The sequence below is a fragment of the Erythrolamprus reginae genome, chromosome 4 (genome assembly GCF_031021105.1).
Source record: "Erythrolamprus reginae isolate rEryReg1 chromosome 4, rEryReg1.hap1, whole genome shotgun sequence".
Lineage (NCBI taxonomy): Eukaryota > Metazoa > Chordata > Lepidosauria > Squamata > Dipsadidae > Erythrolamprus > Erythrolamprus reginae.
Window position 1 is genome coordinate 3,367,091 of NC_091953.1, and position 19,481 is coordinate 3,386,571.

General features: G+C 45.6%; 1 protein-coding gene across 1 annotated transcript in view; it reads left to right on the forward strand.

Annotated features, from left to right (window-relative positions):
* Positions 1-335: 335 nt before the first annotated feature.
* The window catches only part of LOC139166225 (glycerophosphodiester phosphodiesterase domain-containing protein 5-like), a 126,549-nt gene continuing 107,403 nt past the window's right edge, over positions 336-19,481 (forward strand). The window contains 1 exon segment of the mRNA XM_070749501.1: positions 336-424. The gene's annotated coding sequence lies outside the window, so the exon portion shown is untranslated.

The window sequence follows — 19,481 nt, forward strand, 5'->3', positions numbered from 1 at the left end:
GGCGGCCGGGCAGAGACCGGACTCCCGCCCCCGGGACCCTTCCGGGAGAGCCGCCTTCCCTCCCCCGCGGGGGTCAGGCGGAGGGTCCCGCCTCGCCGGAGCCGCCTCGCCCGGCAACGAAGCCGCCACCTTCGCCCAGCCCGGCTGCGTCGCTGGGGCGGCTCCCTCCTGCGGGTAGCTCCGCCTCGCCTTCCCTCCCTTCCCTCCTTCCCTTCCCTGCGCGGAGCCCGAGCGGGAGAGCCGCGCCGCTGCCCACCGTCCCCGGGAAGCCCCCCGCGCGGGGCCCAGAGAGGTCCTCCAGCCGGTCCCCTTCGCTGCTCCCCCGCCGGAGACTCCGCCGCGCCTTCCCCGCGCTCCCCGCCGGGCTTCCCCTCCCGCGGCCGGGGTTACACAAGCGGCCGGAGTCCCTTCCCGCCTCCAGCAGGTAAGACCGGGCAGGTCACGCGAGTTCCCAGCCACGCGGGGCGGGAGGGAGACGCGGCAGGCCTGGCAGGGGGAAGCCTGGTCGGGGCTCAGCTGAAGCCCCCGGGGGTCTCCCGGCCTCCAACCCCCCCCCCGACCGCTTGCAACCCACCTCGGGGTGGGGTGGGGGGCTCCTGCGTGCCTTGCAAAGGGCCAGGACGGTGTGGGGGGGGGGGTCTGTTTTTGGGGTGGGTGGGACTTTTTGGGGTGGGCTCCGTTTTGGGGGTGGGAGGAGCTTTGGGGGACACCCCCCCTTTGAAGCCTCGCACCCCGGTTTGGGGAGGGGGCCCTTTCCCCGGACTTTGAAGCGGCGCTCCGAAGTTGGCGCTCGCGGGCGCCCGCTTGCAAAAGGCGCGCCGCATAGGCCGGTTTAGGAGTTTTCTGTTTATTATTTGTGTTGTGAATTGCTCCAACGCTGGAAGTTTTTAAAGCAGATGTTGGATAATCACCTGTCTGAAGAGGTGTAGGGTTTCCTGCCTAAGCAGGGGGATGGACTAGAAGACCTCCAAGGTCCCTTCCAACTCTGTTTTTAAAAAAAAATATTATTATTATTATTATTAATTTATTTATTAGATTTGTATGCCGCCCCTCTCCGAAGACTCAGGGCAGCTCACAACAACAATAATACAATACACAGAATACAAATCCAATATTAGATAAAAAGCTAAATTTAAAACGCATATTAAGAACAATTGTTACTGCACAATCATCATCATCATTATTATTATTATTATTATTATTATTATTATTATTACTATTACTATTACTATTACTATTATTATTGTTTGGACATTCTTTTTTTGGGGGGGCAGGTAATTTAATTTAACTTAATTTAATTTAACTTAATTTAATTTTAATTTATTTGACTTCCGTGCCACCCGATTCCTTGGGGACTCAGGGCGGGTTACAAACGACAAACAATGCAATGCAAATGTTACAAAGAGTCGAATATAAATAATAAAACAAGAGAAACCCCCGGAATAAAACCTCAAGCGAACTCTCCAACCGCGCTTGCTTACAAGCAAGTCAACCACGAACGCCTGTTAAAAGGTTAGAGCTGAGTTGAGAGGAGTGAGTAAAGGAGAGAGAGCAACCCCCCTTCAAAAGAGGACTTCGGCTACCCATGCTTCCCAGCTCGGGATGGGAGTGATGGGAGTTGTAGTCCCTTGGCTGCTTGACAGGGAGAGTTGGAGAAGGAGGATGGGGTCACTTCTTTTGGGCGGGGGGGGGGGGAGCTGGAAACAGAAATTGAGGTTTATTTATTTTTAATTAGAGCTGGAAGGGACCTTGGAGGTCATCTAGTCCAACCCCCTGCTCAGGCAGAAGTCCCTATATAATATTTCGGACAAATTGCAGTCCAATCTCCCCTTCAAACATCCCAAGTGTTGGCGTGCTCACAACCTCCACAGGCAAGCTCTTCCAGTGGTTGATGGTGTTGAAGGTTATGTTGTTGTTATTGGTACAAACTTCCAATACACAAAGGGAAAGGGGGGACATGATCGAAGCATTTAAATATGTTAAAGAATTAAATAAGGTTTAGGAGGGAAATGTTTTTAATAGGAAAGTAAACCCAAGAACAAGGGGGCACAATCTAAGGTTAGTTGAGGGAAAGATCAACGTGAGAAAATATTATTTGACTGAAAGAGTAGTAGAGGCTTGGAAGAAACATCCAGCAGACGTGGTTGGTAAATCCACAGTGACTGAATTGAAACATGCCTGGGATAAACATAGATCCATCCTAAGATAAAATACAGGAAACAGTATAAGGGCAGACTAGATGGACCAGGAGGAGTTTTTCTGCCGTCAATCTTCTATGTTTCTATGTTTAGTCAACTTCCAATTGATGTCAATCAATCCCTGTGCTGGAATTGTAACTATCTTACTTTCAAAAGGGAGATTGGAACTGCTATTTGTCCGAAATAATATATATAGGGACTCCTGCTTTAATGGGGGTTGAACTAGATGACCTTACAAGGTCCCTTCCAACTCATAATAATAATAATGTAAAATCTAATCAAACTCACCAGAAGCCTACTTAGTTGGTATACCTGCTTACAGGCCGAAAAACTAAGAAGGCTGCACATATTATTTTCCTGTTTTCGATGGGCCCTTATTTTTTTGTTTCCTGCTTTCTGGCTTTTTTTTAAATGACAGCCTAGAGGGTCAAAATTAAAACACTGCTTTGCTCGCTTGTTCCTGCAAAGTTTTCCAGGAAGCCAGGAAAATTGCCTCCTTAGCTATTTTCCCCTCCCCTGGTTTGGAAGGGAATTTAAAAAAGGTAGAATAATTGCAGAGCTGGGACAGTTGTAGGGCTGTGAATTTGCTTATGGAAAAATCCTAGGAAATTATCCTTTAAGGTCAGGATAGTAACCTGATTGCAATGATGTTGCACAATTTCAGTGTTGGGTGTTTTTTTTTTAACCTTGGCAGCTTGGAAAATGTGTGGATTTTAACTCCCAGAATTCCCCAGCCAGATGTGCTGGCTGGGGAATTCTGGGAGTTGAAATCCATACATATTCCAAGCTCCCAAGGTTAAAAAAACACTGAGAGATAATTGCACATTAAAACTCTTTTTAAGTGACAGAACTGAGCTGATACTTGATACACAATCAAATGGGGGTTGATCTTGGGTGAGAAAAACCGGACAGTTAAAAAATGAAATTAAACTTAAAAAAAGAGAACAGTGTAAAAAGGAAAAGGAAAAAAATGTAAAAATAAATTTAATTTAATGTAATTTAATTGACTTTTATGCCGTGGTTGGTCAATCCACAGTCACTGAATTGAAACATGCCTGGGATAAACATAGATCCATCCTAAGATAAAATACAGGAAACAGTACAAGGGCAGACTACATGGACCAGGAGGTCTTTTTCTGCGGCCCAATCCCAAAGGATTCACAACAATAAATAATACAATATATGGATAAAAAAGTCAAAAATTAAATGATTAAAACAGTAAAAACCGCTCCGAGTCTTCAGAGAGGGGTGGCATTCAAATCTAATTAATAATAATAATAATAATAATAATAATAATAATAATAATAATTTTTAAAAACCCATTAAAAAACCCAAGTGAACTATCTAATCAAACACACACAAATTGTATTTTGGGGCAAGGGCCTTTGTGTTGTGTTGCCAAGAAAAACTGCCGGAGTTGTACAATCGATATCATGTTGGTGCTGTGTTAACAGGGTGATTAGGATACTGACGTAGCTGCGTGTGTAAAAGCTGTGTTTGAGCCCTGGATCTGCGGCTGATGAATAAACCATGGTTAGATAGTTGAGCCTTGGCTGTCATCTTCCGCTCAGCTGCACCTAATGCTGTGACGAACTTCAGCATGTTTCATATAATGTGCAAACTCAATTTGCATCTGTTGAGCTCTAAATTATTATTTTCGTGTGAGTGTGAGAGAATTTTGAAACTTCTAGGAATTGTTTTGGGGCAAAATGACGTGTGTTTCAGCGTTAAAGGAGATAATATTGTGTGAAGTGCCCCGCCAGTTGCGAAAAAAAAAAAAAAATCCTTAAGCTGTTAAGGACCCAGGATTTGCAGATAAAACAAGTATCCAAAATTAAACAGTTCCCTCCTTACCTCCCCCAGTTTTTTCTCATGGTTTGAATTGTAATTCTTCTTTCGTTCAAAGTGTTGGCCTAGATCCTCCCCAGAGTAATACTGTATATTTTTTCTTCCAATCCCCTCGGATTGAGGTATCACCACAATTCAACCCAACACTTCTGTTTCCTTGTTTCAAAAAAAAAAAATCTAGTTTAGTTTTAACAGAAAGTTTGAAAGAAACCCAAAATTTAGGTCTTAAGCATAAAACTCATCAGAAAAGACTTCATAAGGCCAGTAAGGGGTGTACATAAGTGCACTGGTGTGCCTTTCGTCCCCTGTCCAATTGTCTTTCCTTTCTCTCACTTATCATATATATTCTCTTTCTTTCATATATCCTCTCCTCTAAGTTCACTTTACCCTTATATATATTACTACATGTCTAATTTTCTTCCTGTGTATTTGTGTATTGGGCAAATGAACAAATAATAAATAAATAAATAAACTCAATCTGTAGAGTCTGGAGGACAGAATGGAAAGAGGGGACATGATCAAAACATTTAAATATGTTAAAGGGTTAAATACAGTTCAGGAGGGAAGTGTTTTTAATAGGAAAGTGAACACAAGAACAAGGGGGCACAAGCTGGAGTTAGTTGGGGGAAAGATTAGAAGTAATGTGAGAAAATATTATTTTACTGAAAGAGTAGTAGATGCTTGGAACAAACTTCCATCAGACATGGTTGGTAAATCCACAGTCACTGAATTTAAACATGCCTGGGATAAACATAGATCGATCCTAAGATAAAATACAGGAAATAGTAGAAGGGCAGACTAGATGGACCATGAGGTCTTTTTCTGCTGCCAGTCTTCTATGTTTCAAGTTTATTGAAAACTAAAATTGTTTTTTCTTTCCCCAATGAACCAACCTGTTTGTTCGTAAGTGAGACATTCGTTAAGTGAGTTTTGCCACGTTTTCCTTGCCACCATTGTTGTGAATCACTGCAATTGTTAAATAAGTCGCACAGTTGTTAAGTGAATCTGTTAAGTGGAGCATAACAGATTCCCGAGTCTGCGGAGAGGGGCGGCATACAAATCTAAATAATAAAATAAATAAATAACCTGTAGAGGTGCAGGGGGGGTTACTTATAGGGTCAACCAGCTTCTGTGTCCCCCACACATAGCAACACCCCAAAATTTCCATCTTACTTCTGGTAATTCATGGGATTTAACAACTGTATGATTTGTTTAAAGACGGCAGTGCGAAAAGTTGTAAAACGCATGTGGTCATACCATGATTTACTTAATGTCCACGCTGCTTGGTGATGGAAGTTTTGGTCTCAATGGTGTTTGTAAGTCGAGGACTACCTGATGCCTTTTAACTGACCAACTGGGGAAAAAACCTGGGAAAAACAAGGATAAATTATCCCACGTATTCAGGCCTTTTGACAATCTGAAAAAGTGAAATTAAGATGTTGGACAGGTACGAATCCTTGTGCCTCAAAACTTTGCAGCTTAACTAAAATTCTAAATAAAGTTGATAATGGTGCCAGCAACCACTCACATGGATAATTCTGCTAAATCAGAGGTGGGCAGTTGGTAACTTTTACTAATAATTTGCAAATAAAAACTCCCTTATCGACCGATTGAAGGAGGAGCTCCTAAATCAGGCAAAATGTGAATTTGTGGTTTTAATATTCCAGCTTCCGTTTCCCCAATAGATCATCGATCACTGTTCAAGCTGAATTGAGAAGTGGTTTCTGCCTTTATGATGCCACAGTACATGATCGCTTAAATTAAAATCAATGTTTCCTTTATTATTCCTTATAAATCTCTGTATAATTTACAATACCTAGGATACCTGAGGTGGTTCTGTTGTTGAGCTTGGCCATTTTTTATAGCCAGTTGCCAGTTAGAGCTTGTAATCTAATTGGCTGGTTCCTGATATCATTGGTTTGCTTATTTGTACCCTATGACTATCATTACGTGTTCTACCCTATGATTCTTGACGAATGTATCTTTTATTTTATGGATACTTATATGCACCAAAGACAAATGCCTTGTGTGTCCAATCAAGGACACTTGGCCAACAAAAAATTCTATTTTATTCTATTTTTATTCCTATTCCTATTCTATTCTAAATTCCAATATTCTATTCTATTCTGTTATGTTCTATTCTGTTTTCTATTCTATTCGATTCTCTATTCTGTTATGTTCTATTCTGTTTTCTATTCTATTCGATTCTCTATTCTCTATTCTATTCTCTGTTCTGTATTCTCTTCTCTTCTCTTCTCTATTCTCTACTCTATTCTCTATTCTATTATATTTTCTATTCTCTATTCTCTATTCTATTCTCTATTCTATTCTATTCCACTCTCTATTCTCTATTCTATTCTATTCTGTATTCTCTATTTTATTCTATTCTCTCCTCTCCTCTTCTCTTCTATTCTCTCTTCTCTCTCTTTTCTTCTCTTCTCTATTCTCTATTCTATTCTATTCTATTCTATTCTGTATTCTCTATTTTATTCTATTCTCTACTCTCTCTTCTCTTCTCTCTTCTCTATTCTATTCTATTCTATTCTATTCTATTCTATTCTACAGTATATATCTATATTCTATATCTACTATTCTATATTCTACTCCTATTCCTGTTTTCCCTCTCCAGAGTTTAAGAACAATCTGTTCTCATTTTAAAGGGAAAAACCCCCGGAAGGAGGGAATAAAACCTAAATTAGCTGCTTCCAGGAAACCCGACCAAGATTAATGAAGCCTTATCAGGTTAATTAAGAGGAATACGCTGGAAAAGTGCAGCTGACAAGCCTCTTCAATATCTTAATCCATTTCTTGCAGGTTGCAATGACAGATGGCTGCTGAAAAACCTTTGGGGGGACGGGGGGGGAGGGATCTTCAAGCTTGTCTTAAATAGAATAGGACAGAATCAGTGATGGCAAACCTTTTGGGGTTTGCGCGCCACAAGTGTTTGTGTGTTCGTGTATGGTGTGTGCTAGCACACGTACATGTGGCCAAACCCATTCCCTCCCCCCACGCATGCACAACCCCCCCCCCCGTGCTGCCTCTGCGCATACGCGCAATCCCCATCCCACCATCCCCAAACATGCGCACAGGCCTCACTGAAGCCAGGAATGGTGAAAAAACGGGCAAACCGGAAGTTTGGAAAAACAGCCCGTTGAGCCGTTTTTCGCACTCTGGAGCCTTCCGGGAAGCCCCGGAGTCCAAAAAACAGCACAACGGGAAAACTGGAAGCCCGTTTTTCCAAACTTCTGGTTTGCCTGTCGGGTGTTTTTTTGCATTCCTCAGATCTACTAACCACGCAGCCAGAATCTCTCGACAGGCAATGATGCTCCCCAATTTTGTCGGGGGGAAAAATCCACCATTTCTCCTTTTTCCTCCCTGGTTGCAAACTGGATTTTCACAGCTCCACCATATGGACAGTTGGCCTCTTTTCCCAAGGAAGAAAATTAGCCCTTCGGATTTGAAGCGCTTCTATTTTTAGGAGAAAGACGTGTTTTATTTGATGTATGACGGCCCCCATCGCATCCTGTCTTCCAGGGAGAGGGGTTTACGGGGTGGGGTGAGTGGAGGAAATAGACTTATAATTCTATAAGTCAACTAGACGTACAATCCTAGGTTTGGAAAGCGTAGAACTACGTCGCCTTAAAGATGACCTAAGCATAGCCCATAAAATCATCTGCTACAACGTCCTTCTTGTCAACCACTACTTCAGCTTCAACCACAACAACACACAAGCACACAACAGATACATACTTAAAGTAAAGCACTCCAAACTCGACTGCAGGAAATACGACTTTAGTAACCAAGTAGTTGGTGCATGGAACTCACTACCAGACTCTGTAGTATCATCATCTAACTCCCAAAACTTTACTGTTGACCTCTCCCGATTCCTAAGAGGTCAGTAAGGGGCGTGCATAAGTGCACCAGCGTGCCTTCCGTCCCCTGTCCTAATGTTTCTCTCTTATTACTATCATATATATAAACATTGTTATATCTTTGTATACCACCAATACATACTTGGCAAAACAAACAAACAAACAAATAATAAAAATAAATATCAGGGAACCAAATGGACCATTAAAATCACTAGGGCTGTGCTGCCTAGAAAGAGGTCCTGTGAAGAGTATTAATTTTTCAATCAGAATAGAGCTGTTCTTTTCACAGTAGTCAGTTTTATTTATTTATTTATTTATTTTATTTTATTTATTTATTTTGTCCAATACACAATAATACACAATGAAGGTAATAGAGGACACCTTCGAGGAAATAGAATGAGAGAAAGAATAAAAGAGAGAGTATAGGATAAAATAATCAATGAGAGAATAGAAGAAACATATAGGGATAGAAGAGAAGATATATGGGATATTATATATATATATATATATATATATATATATTTCAAATTCAGCTTAAACATGTGACATATATATATATATATATATATATGTGAATGATGAGGCAGCAGCCATCTCGATCACCGGCTGCTGCCTCATCATTCACGTATGTACCTGGAACTCGCATTTTTAGGACTATTCTTGATATATATATATATATATATATATATATATATATATATATATATATATATAAAAATATAAATAAATAAATAAATTGTGGAAGCCATAGAAAATGACATACATGAAAAATGATATTGTTTTAGAAATCCTCATTTTTTTTCCACTTAACGTTACAATGAAGTTTGTCTTTTATGCTTAAAGCATCTTTCTCTACCTTGGGAACTTTAAGATTTGTTTATTTGTTTGTTTGTTTGTTTGTGTTTGTTTGTTTGTTTGATTTATATGTCGCCCTTCTCCGAGGACTCAGCCCGACTCACAACATATAAAAGCGATACAAAAAACAATTCTAAAGCCCAATGATAAAACAAATCTAAAAACCCAAGTACGTCCATAAAAACCACATTCATTCATTCATATCACAGTCATACTCACAGGCCTGCCAGCAAAGGTGAATTTTTAAAGCCATTATTATTATTATTATTATTATTATTATTATTATTATTATTATTAATTAGATTTGTATGCCGCCCCTCTCTGAAGACTGAGGCCGGCTCACAACAATAACAACAGTGTAACATTAAATACATTAAAAGAAGTCTAAAACCCATTATTTAAAAACCATACAACACACTCATACCATACACAAATAATATAACCCAGGGGCTCAGCTTCCCCATACCTGATGACATAGGTGGGTCTTTAATAGCTTACGAAAGGCAAGGAGGGTGGGGGCAGTTCTCCGGGGAGGATCTGATTGCAGAGGGCCGGGGCCGCCACAGAGAAGGCTCTTCCTCCAGGCCTCGCCAGACGGCATTGTTTAGTCGACGGGACCTGGAGAAAGCCAAACCTGTGGGACCTAATCGGTTGCTGGGATTCGTGCGGCAGAAGGCGGTTCCAAAGGTATTCTGGTCCGATGCCGTGAAGGGCTTTATAGGTCATTACCAACACTTTGAATTGTGACTGGAAACTAATTGGCAACCAATGCAGGCCGTGGAGTGTTGACGAAACGTGGGCAAATCTAGGAAGCCCCATGATAGCTCTCGCGGCCGCATTCTGCACGATCTGAAGTTTCCGAACACTTTTCAAAGGTAGCCCCATGTAGAGAGCGTTCTCTGGGGGAAGTTGGTTCCAGAGGTTTGGAGCCACCACAGAGAAGGCCCTTCTCCCTAAGGATCCGCAAGGTGGCATTGCTTAGCTAACGGGACCTGGAGAAGGCCAACTCTATGGGCCCTGACCGGCCACTGGGATACATGAGGCTGGAGACGGTCCTGTAAGCAACCTGGTCCTAAGCCATGTAGATGGCTTGGATGGATGGATTTTAGCTCCATCCATGGCTGGATGGGGAATTCTGGGAGTCGAGGTCCACCCATACTGGTTGGGGTATTCCGGGAGTTGAAGGCTATTCATGTTGGCTCTGGGGAATTCTGGGAGTTGAAGTTCACCCATACCGACTAGGGAATTCTGGGAGTTGACGTCCCAGAATACTGGGGTTGGGGCATTGTTTATTTATTTTTATTTATTTATTTTGTACAATACATAATACACATTGAAGAGAAAGATATGTAATAATATAAGTAAAGAAAAGAATAGAAGAAAAGATATAAAAGTATAGGTGAAAGGAAGAAAAGATAAAAGAGATAAGGAGAGACAATTGGACAGGGGACGGAAGGCACACTGGTGCACCTATGCACGCCCCTTACTGACCTCTAAGGAACCTGGAGAGGTCAATCGTGGAGAGTGTAAGGGGAAAATGTGTGGGAGTTGAAGTCCATCCATGCTGGCTGGGGGATTCTGGGAGTTGATCTATCCATGGGGAAATGAACAGTTGTTAAATCTGGAGTGTTCTGTAGCATAACTTTGTCTCTTTGAATTCTAAAACTCCCAGAACCATTTTGAGTTTCTGTTTAATATTAATCACATGATTTGGTAGAACATTGTGTAACCAGGAACAGGCCAAAGGCAGCAAAACATTACGAAGCTCAAGTACCATTAAATTCAGCCTGCTTCCCTAGTGCCCGATTTTAATTGTGCAATTGTTGAAAATTGCTCCCCTTGAGTGTAAATAGTTCTGTGACTAATTTTTTTAAACAGAAACTCAAATAATCTATTATTGTGTAAGGTGGGGGGACATGCTTAATCACGCAGATAGGAATTTTGAATCCCCTTCCCTGGCTGATTTCAACAATTAAACGCGTTCACCAAGACCTTCTTGCCTTTAAGATTCACCCAAAAGTTTGATTACAGATACAGTGGCACCTCTGCCTACGAACGCCTCTACTTACGAACTTCTCTAGATAAGAACCGGGTGTTCAAGACTTTTTTTTTTGCCTCTTCTCAAGAACCATTTTCCACTTACAAACCCCAGCCTCCAAAACTGTAACCAGAAAAGGCAGGGAGAAGCCTCCGTGGGGCCTCTCTAGGAATCTCCTGGGAGGCAACAGGGCTGGAAAAGGTGGGGAGAAGCCTCTGTGGGGCCTCTCTAGGGATGTCCTAGAGACACATTCAACCTCATTTACTGAGATAGGAAAAACAAACCCAGAGCCCAGAAGGGAAAAAAAGAAAAAAAGTCATAATTTTTCCACCGGTTCTGCATACCTGACCATCCCTTTAGAAGATCATCACTGGATGCAGGGCAGGAGGTTGGAATAGATGACCTGCAAGGTCCCTTCCAACTCTGTTCATCTGTTATAGATCTGGATTTCTGATCCATAAAATGTGGGCTTCTCCGTACTGAAGGAGCGGGTCCAGCAGTCACATGGGTTGCTCATGTCCAATCCGGTGGAACTGAGCCTAGTGTTAAAAAAGCTTGCCGGATCCGCCCCTTCCCCAGAATTCGCTCAGTTCGCATATCCTGCGGTTGTATTGTGATAGCTCGTTCAACATTCTAACACCTTCCCTTCGATCTTTTTCTTCAAAAGTAGTAAGAATTGTTTTATCATTATTATTTACTTGCACTAATAGCGCCAGCCGTTTGCGGCTCGGCTTTTTTCCTTTGGAGAAGTTGCGGTTTCGTTTTCCCCCGGCGGTTTTGCCGTGTACGATCCCCGCGGCCGCTTGTGGATTCTTTTAATCCTTTGGCCTGGAGGTTCTGGTGCAAGTATTAATCTATTGATTTATTGATTCTTTATTGTATATATAAATATTAAAGGGCTTAAGAATACCTCCTGCGGAGTGAGACGCCTCTATAGTCTCCTGGACTTAGTCGATCGCTTCCCCTTTAAGAGATTTTACGGAGCGATTTTTCGGCGCGAAGGCCTTCGCGCCCTTTTTAAATCTAGGCCTCTCGTGTTGGCCTCCTGCCAGCCGCGTAGGCCTCAGTCCACCGCGTGGATCCCGGAGCGGGCCTTGGGGGTCCCAGGCTAAATTCTCCACCGGCTAAGCCTCCAACCAGAGTGCCTTGGTTTACTTAATTAATAAGTTTAGGGAGGCTGGCCCCGCTGGATCTGGGGACACGAACTCTGGGTTTGCCCAGATTGTCCTCAAGTCTCAGCAGCTTCGAGGCCTCGAAGCAGGATCCATTCCTCTTGGGAAGTCCTTGAAATTCTTCTCCTTATTTATTCAGTTATTGGCTCAGCCTTGTCTTCTGTTAATTGTCAGACTATGGCTACCTTTCCCAAGAGAGGCACAACTAAAGGTCCCAGAGAGGCCAGGCCTACAGGCGATGAGATTACTAGTATCCCCCAGGCCTCTTCCTCCTCTTCTCCAGGGGCCCGCCCCTCGACCAAGGTCACCAGGGCCGAGAAGAGAAGGGACCTAGCCCTACAAAGAATCCATGACAAATCAGCTAAACGTTTGAAAGTGCAGGCCCAAGTAATCAGTAGTCAAGACCCCCCAGAGGCTGCTAGTCTACCTCCTTCTGGGGTCCCTGTGTTATCTCTGGATGAGCCTAACCTAGACAGACCCCAACCTAACCTATGGGGCATAGGTCCAGAGGAACCAGATATTATTGAAGATTCCCCCCAGCCAGGATCCTCCCAGGCCTTTAGGGATTCTTCTGCCATCCCTGCTGATATTTCCAGTTTACCTCCTGAGTTCCAATCTATTTTTGCTGTGTTGTCCAAGGCCATTGATGCCAAACTCTCCACCATCAATGAGCTTCCCTTACCTCCTCCTCCTTCTCGTCCCTCCTGCCCCTTGGGTTCTTCCCCAGCGGTTAGAGCTCCTATTCAGGATGATTCAGATTCCTCTCAGGACGAATATGAGGATATGGAGGATGATGAGGATCCTTTTCAGGGCCTATCAGATGATGAGGAATCCCAAATAAAGGTTCCTTCTCCAATTACCATTTTTCCTTCTCAATTATTCAAATCTCTCCTCCTCAAAGCTAGGATTTCTACGGGATTAGCGGCCCAGGAGAAACAAGCCTCCACTTCCACTGATCCCCCGGAGGAGAATTTACCTTACTTCACAGAGGAACAGGAGGATAACGAGGTAATTCCTATGCCAAAATTGTTTAAAGATGCTTTACTCAAACAGTGGGATTTCCCAGCCTCTGGCCTTAATCCCTCCACCAAGGACAGAAAGTTGTACAAACTTTCCTCTTCCTATGAAGAGCTTCTATCCTTTCCCAAACCGGATGAACCTGTCAAGATCCTTCACTCGGCAGCGGCTGTGCCAGGCGAGGCGGAGGAAGTCCTCCGCCCAGAGGACAAGCGCATTGAACAAATGCTCAAAAGAGGATTCACCGCAGATTCCTGGGCCATTAAAAGTTCTGCAGCGGCCTCCTTTTTCTCCAGAGCCATGCTGCTGTGGCTTCGCCAACTTCAACAGCATATTCCTCCCGATGACTTGAGAGGTCAACAAGACTTCAACAAGGTCTTTGCAGCTGCCCAGTACGTGGCTGATGCCACCTTGCAATCTACTAGATTTTCTGCTAAGTCTATTGCAGCTTCTACAACGGCAAGAAGACTCCTATGGATTCGCCCTTGGCAAGCGGGAGTACGCCAGAAGTGGCAGTTATCCCAGGGACCCTTAAAGCGCGACCTTCTCTTCGGTGATCTTCTGGATCCACTCCTCACGGAAACCACGGACAAGAAGAAGGTTTTGGGTCCAACCACAAAAAAGGCTACCAAAACGCAGTCCTTTCGTCGCCCAGGGCGCCAGCAAGATCAAACGGCTTCCTATCAGAGATCTCCAGGTCAGTATTCCCCCCGCTTTCGTTCCCAAGGTAGGAACTCCAGGGGTAGAGGTTTTCGCTTCCAAAGGGGAGCTTCCTCTAACAGGGCTTCAAAAAAACCTAGATGGTAATCTCTCCTCTATTCCCATAGGGGGTCGCCTAGCCCATTTCGCCTCTAATTGGCGTCTCACCTCCAAGGACCCCTGGGTCATTGACACTGTTCAAACAGGCCTTCTTTTAGAATTTATTTCTCCTCCCCCTAAACGTTTTATTTCCTGCCCTTCTCCCAGGTCCTCCTCAGATTGTAACCGTATGGAGGAGGCCATTTCTCATCTATTGTCCATCAGAGCCATTCAACCGGTTCCTTCCGGTCAGAAGGGCCAAGGTTTTTACTCCATCCTATTTATGGTTCCAAAGTCATCCGGAGGTTGGAGAGCTATTTTGGATTTAAAGAAACTAAACCTATTCATCAAATATAGGAAGTTTAAGATGCACTCCTTATCTTCTATTCTGGCCGCCATTCACACGGGAGATTTCATGGTCTCCTTAGACCTCACTGAGGCCTACCTCCACATTCCTATAGCCAAATGCCACAGAAAATTTTTACGTTTTTCCTTTCAAGGCAGGCACTTCCAGTATAGGGCGATGCCATTTGGCCTTTCCTCGGCCCCTCGGGTCTTTACAAAGCTCTTGGGGTCCCTGGCGGCCTATATCCGGGCGTCTCCCATTCACATTTTATGTTATCTTGATGATATTTTGATTCATGGGAACTCCCTAGAGAAAGTGAAAACAGACCTTTCTATCACCATGTCAGTCCTTCAGGACCATGGCTTTTCCATCAACTTTGAAAAAAGCCACCTCCAACCTTCCACATCCATTTCTCACCTGGGTTCCATTATCGATTCAGAATCCTCCCAGGTTTTTCTCTCTCCCGAGAGAAAACTCAGTATAGGGGAGTTAATTTCTAACATTTTATCTAATTCTTCAGTATACATAGTAACTCTGTCTTCCCTTTTGGGGAAGATGGTGTCATGCATAGGCATTATTCCCTGGGCTCGCCTTCATGCTAGGGAACTCCAGTGGCTCCTATTACCCTTTCAGAGATCGGGGCACAGCAACTCAAATCGGCGCATTGTCATCCCGCCAAGTGTTCGCAGATCCTTCAAGTGGTGGAAGTCTCCGGCCATGGACAAAGGATCCCCGTTCAGGTGCCCGGATCAATTTGTCATCACCACAGATGCCAGTCTATCGGGATGGGGCGCCCACGCCCAGGGGATGATAGCCCAGGGCACGTGGTCCCCGGAGGAAGCTTCCAGGCCAATCAATTGGCTAGAGTTAAGAGCCGTTTCCCTGGCTCTGAAGCATTTCTCTCCTCGCATTCCCAACCGGCACGTTCTCATTCTCACCGACAACATTGCCACAAAAAGCCATATCTGCAGACAGGGGGGCACGAGATCCAAGGCTCTCATGAGGGAGGCCCTCAAGTTAGGCCTTTGGGCGGAAAAACATCTTCGGTCGCTCCTAGCCGACCACATCTCGGGGAGCCTCAACGTCCAGGCGGACTGGCTATCTCGAGCAACGATAGACCCAGGAGAGTGGAACCTCCATCAGGACCTGTTCCATCAAATCACCCTCAGATTCGGCCTACCAATCCTGGATCTCTTCGCGACCAATGCGAACGCCCAACTCCCTCGCTTCTTTTCCAGATTTCCATCCCCGGGAGCGGAAGCAATCAATGCCCTCCGGAGTCCATGGCCCTCAGGCCTACTCTACGCATTTCCTCCAATTCCAATTCTCCCGGACGTGATTCACAAGGTCCTCACCGAGAGGGCCCGAGTAATCTTAATCGCCCCTCATTGGCCCCGCCGGCCCTGGTTTGCGGATCTCCAACAGCTGTCCGTCCAGGACCCTTGGCGACTCCCCGTTTCGGGGGATATGCTGCGGCAGGGGGCCTCATTCCATCCAGACCCGGAGTGGTTCCACCTCACCGCCTGGCTGTTATCAGGAGAGACTTAGAACTGCGTGGTCATGACCCCGATTCAGTGGAGGTCATTTTAAAGGCCAGAAGGGGTTCGACCAATCGAATCTACGACCACACGTGGTCCAAGTTTCACCAGTGGTGTCTACAGGAAGGTCTCTCCCCTCTGTGCATCCCCATACACAGAATTATTTCCTTCCTTATGCAAGGCTTCCATAAAGGTCTTTCCACCAGCACCCTCCGGCGTCATCTGGCAGCCATTTCATCTGTCCTAGGGGGTCCCCGCAGACAGCCTCTCCGATCCTTCCCTGAAGTTCAGGAATTCCTCAAGGGCATAGCCAACCTCAGACCTTCCAAGGTCCACAGGTATCCATCCTGGGATTTGCCACGGGTTCTCCATTCCCTCACGCAGGCACCATACGAACCCCTAAAATCGGCGTCCCTCAGGTACCTATCCTTTAAGGTAGCATTCCTGGTGGCTATTACCTCTGCCCGACGCATTTCGGAGCTGGCTGCCCTCTCAATCAGGCAGGACCTTTGTCAATTCCATCAGGACAAGGTAGTCTTGCGACTGGACCCCACCTTCTTACCCAAGGTCAGTTCCATGTTCCACAGATCTCAGGATATTGTCCTACCTTCCTTCTGCCTCCAACGAGACCATCCCTTGGCAATTAGATGGCACACCCTGGATCTCATCAGAGCGCTGAGAATCTATATCCAACGCACAGGACCCTTTCGGAGGTCAGAAGCACTTTTTATAGCCTATCACCCCAGAGTCATGGGGGCCAAAGTGTCTTCAACAGTAATAGGCCGTTGGATCAGAGGGACTATATCTAAGGCCTATGAGTCGGCCTCCCTCTCAGTTCCAAGGAACATCACAGCGCATTCCACCAGGAGCGCAGCCACCTCGGCCGCTTGGGCGACTCAAGCCCCGTTGGAGGAGGTCTGCAAAGCAGCCACTTGGGCCTCGCCAAATTCCTTCATCAGGCACTACAAGATTGATTCTTACGCTTCAGCGGACGCTGCCTTCGGCAGAAGGGTACTCCAATCCGTTATCTCACACGATAGCAATCTAATCCCACCCTAGGGACCATCTATTGGGTATGTCCCATGTGACTGCTGGACCCGCTCCTTCAGTACGGAGAATAGGCGTTGATTGCTTACCTGAACGCCTCTTCTCGTACGGTGAGCGGGTACAGCAGTCACTTCCCGCCCTTGTATGTGTCTTCTTTACCTTTCTATATCTTCTTTCTCTAACAATGAGAGTTGAACACTACAGAGCTTCACAGCTGAGCCTAGTCTATGGATTCGCGAATTCTGGGGAAGGGGCGGATCCGGCAAGCTTTTTTAACACTAGGCTCAGTTCCACCGGATTGGACATGAGCAACCCATGTGACTGCTGTACCCGCTCACCGTACGAGAAGAGGCGTTCAGGTAAGCAATCAACGCCTATTTCCATGGCGTAAGGGGGGATCTGTGGGGCAGACTGTCCCATGTGTGTGTTTTTGTGTGTGTGTACTGCCATCTGGCTTAGATCCGGATTAGATCACGTGTCTGGAATCTGGGGATCTCCTCTCGGTGACCTCGGTCTTGGTAGCCTTGAGAGGTCTTTGACCTTGTGTTGCTAACAAATCCCCATCGCAATTTGTCTGGTTTCGCTTTGATCTCCTGATGCAAAAAAAACAGAAAAACAACCCATGATTAAGGGGGAGAAGGTTGTTTAAGGTTACAGAGCTTTTATTATTACAGTGGTACCTCTACCTACGAACGCCTCTACTTACAAACTTTTCTAGATAAGAACCAATTTTTTTTTGCCTCTTCTCAAGAACGATTTTCCACGTACAAACCTGAGCCTCTGAAACTGTAACCGGAAAAGGTGGGGGGAAGCCTCCATGGGGCCTCTCTAGGAATCTCCTGGTAGGAAACAGGGCCGGAAAAGGCAGGGAGAAGCCTCCGTGGGGCCTCTCTATGAATCTCCTGGGAAGAAACAGGGACGGAAAAGGTGGGGGGAAGCCTCCGTGGGGCCTCTCTAGGAATCTCCTGGGAGGAAACAGGGCCGGAAAAGGCGGGGAGAAGCCTCCGTGGGGTCTCTCTAGGAATCTCCTGGTAGGAAACAGGGCCGGAAAAGGCAGGGAGAAGCCTCCGTGGGGCCTCTCTAGGAATCTCCTGGTAGGAAACAGGGCCGGAAAAGGCAGGGAGAAGCCTCCGTGGGGCCTCTCTATGAATCTCCTGGGAAGAAACAGGGACGGAGAAGGTGGGGGGAAGCCTCCGTGGGGCCTCTCTAGGAATCTCCTGGGAGGAAACAGGGCCGGAAAAGGCGGGGAGAAGCCTCCGTGGGGCCTCTCTAGGAATCTCCTGGTAGGAAACAGGGCCGTAAAAGGCGGGGAGAAGCCTCCATGGGGCCTCTCTAGGAATCTCCTGGTAGGAAACAGGGCCGGAAAAGGCAGGGAGAAGCCTCCGTGGGGCCTCTCTATGAATCTCCTGGGAAGAAACAGGGACGGAAAAGGTGGGGGGAAGCCTCCGTGGGGCCTCTCTAGGAATCTCCTGGGAGGAAACAGGGCCGGAAAAGGCGGGGAGAAGCCTCCGTGGGGCCTCTCTAGGAATCTCCTGGTAGGAAACAGGGCCGGAAAAGGCAGGGAGAAGCCTCCGTGGGGCCTCTCTATGAATCTCCTGGGAAGAAACAGGGCCGGTAAAGGTGGGGAGAAGCCTCCATGGGGCCTCTCTAGGAATCTCCTGGGAAGAAACAAGGCTGGGAAAGGTGGGTAGAAACCTCCATAGGGCCTCTCTAGGAATCTCCTGGGAGGAAACAGGGCCATAAAAGGTGGGGAGAAGCCTCCGTGGGGCCTCTCTAGGAATCTCCTGGAAGGAAACAGGGCCTCCACCTTCCCTGTAGTTTCCCCAATCACACACATTATTTGCTTTTACATTGATTCCTATGGAAAAATTTGCTTCTCCTTATAAACTTTTCTACTTAAGAACCTGGTCATGGAACAAATTAAGTTCATAAGTAGAGGGACCACTGTATTTATTTTTTACAATGCATTACCTGCTGTTTTAATGATGGATTGTGACGCATGATTGAGGGAACCAGGTGTACCTGGTGTAGCATAAGAGAAGGACTAAGAAAAAGATCGCTGTCTTCCAATAGTTGAGGGGCTGCTCCAGAGAGGAGGGGTGGTGGTGTTTCAACCCTATTGTCCCAAGTACCAGAAAGTAAGGCAAGAAGCAACGAGTGGAAATTAACAAAAGGAGGAAAAAACAGTTTAGAAACAAGGAGAATTTTTCTGACCGTGAGAACAGCGAACCAGTGGAACAACTTGCCACTAGAAGTTGTGGGTGGTCCATCGCAGGAGGTTTTTAAGAGGAGATTGGGCAACTGTGTCTCAGGAAGGATCTAGGGCCGTGATAGCAAACCTATGCCACGGGTGCCACAGGTGGCACGTGGAGCCATATCTACTGGCACATGTGCTGTTGCCATAGCTCAGCTCCAGCGTGCATGTGTGTGCCGGCCAGCTGATTTTTGCCTCACACAGAGGCTCTCGTAGGTGTCCACCTATTCTCCAAAAGCCCCCGAAGGCAGGGCAAGAAGCAACAGATGGAAACGAACTTTAGGAAAGAAGCAGCCTGGAATTAAGGAGGATTTAATAACGAAGAATTTTCTGACCGTGAGAACAGCGAATCATTGGAACAACTTGCCACCAGAGGCTGTGGTGCTCCCATCACTGGAGACCAAATTGATTTGTCTCCAGACAAATTTATAATTTGTCTCAAATTATATAGGATCTCCTGCCTGGATTAGAAGACCTCTAAGGCAGGGGTGGATTGTT